The following is a 1,389-nucleotide window of genomic DNA, read 5'->3' as shown; positions in this document are numbered from 1 at the left end:
CAAGAAGGGTTGGAGAGTTAGCTAGAGAAAAGGGGCTGAGACAGGATTGTAGGTGAGGGAGCCATGGAGAAACCCCGAGACAAGAAAGAGCTTGGTGAATTCAAGGAACTGGCACAGATCCTGCTGTGGTTGAAGTGGCGTAAAACAAGAAACCCCCCAGGATGTCCTGGGCTAGGACCACTGCAGGGTCTCCTGTCTGTTCTCCGTATTACCGTTCTTAGAGCTCGCCTTTCCATTCTCGCCACAGCAACCAGGGAGGTCATTGAAAAATAGAATTTGGATCCTGCTGCTCCTTTTTATGGCTCCCTGCTGCCAGCAGGATAAAGTTTAAGTTTCTTACCCTAAAATGCTCTGCTGACCTCATCTCTGACCTCATGCCACACCAGGCTTTCCTGTGTTTCACACACACCGTGCTTCAGCCTCCTTTCTCTTCCTCACCTGGGCCCCGCCCATTCCCACCCCAGGGCCTTTGCACCTGCTCTTCCATGGGCCTGGAATGCTCTTCCTCCAGGTCCTGGCCCGGCTGCCTCCCTCTTTCCATTCCAATCTCAGCTCTGCCGTCACGTCCCCAGACAGGTCTTCTCTGGTTTCTGTATGAAACCCCACTGTCACCCTGTGCTTCCTTCACGTTACTCACCATCTTCTCGAAACTATTTCATTTCTTGGTTTTCTTCTTTCTTTTATCTTTATATTACAATTAAAGCTCAGTGAGAGCAGGGACTTTGTCTACTTCACCACTGAGGTTCTCCCACTCACAGCAAGTCTGTCACCTGTGGCAGAGGCTCAGGCGAGTGTCACCCCCCCTCCCCCCATGCCATTTCCCCACGTTGCTGCTCCCAACAACAGCTCACTTTGACTTTCATACTGGCTATACTGGGGGCTCACCCTAGATGTAATCATCCTTCAGCAACAACGAACGTTTACCTACGAACTGCTGGGTCCTACTGTTGAGCATCCAACATAATGAACAAAAGCACGCGCTCCAGGGGTCGTCTCTACCGGATTTCGGTCTGAGCTCTGTCTGAGTTTGGGCAAACCTGTTTGCCTCTCTAAGCCTCGGTCTCCTTATCAAGAAAATGGAGCCAATAATAGTACCTGCCTTACAAAGGGATAGGGAGGAAATGATGACATGGTTCAAAGTGCTCAGATGGTAAGCCAGTCAGTCAGGGGACGCCAGAGCACCCTTGGACTAGACCAGGAACACGAGGCCAGTTAGCTCAGGTTTACACACACTTCAGAGCTGGCAAAATTCACTCTCAAGCAGACAAAATGCACAAGAAACAAGAACACAAGTTTGAAAAACTCCAGTCACCAGCATCAACTCTGGTCTGTTGAGGATTTTTACACTGCACTGGTGCATAACACAGAGCTCTTTCCTGGAAATGAGAC

The sequence above is a fragment of the Hipposideros armiger genome, unplaced genomic scaffold (assembly GCF_001890085.2).
Source record: "Hipposideros armiger isolate ML-2016 unplaced genomic scaffold, ASM189008v1 scaffold_1185, whole genome shotgun sequence".
Taxonomy (NCBI): Eukaryota; Metazoa; Chordata; class Mammalia; order Chiroptera; family Hipposideridae; genus Hipposideros; species Hipposideros armiger.
The sequence above is the reverse complement of the archived record's forward strand: the minus strand, read 5'-3'. Positions refer to the sequence as shown.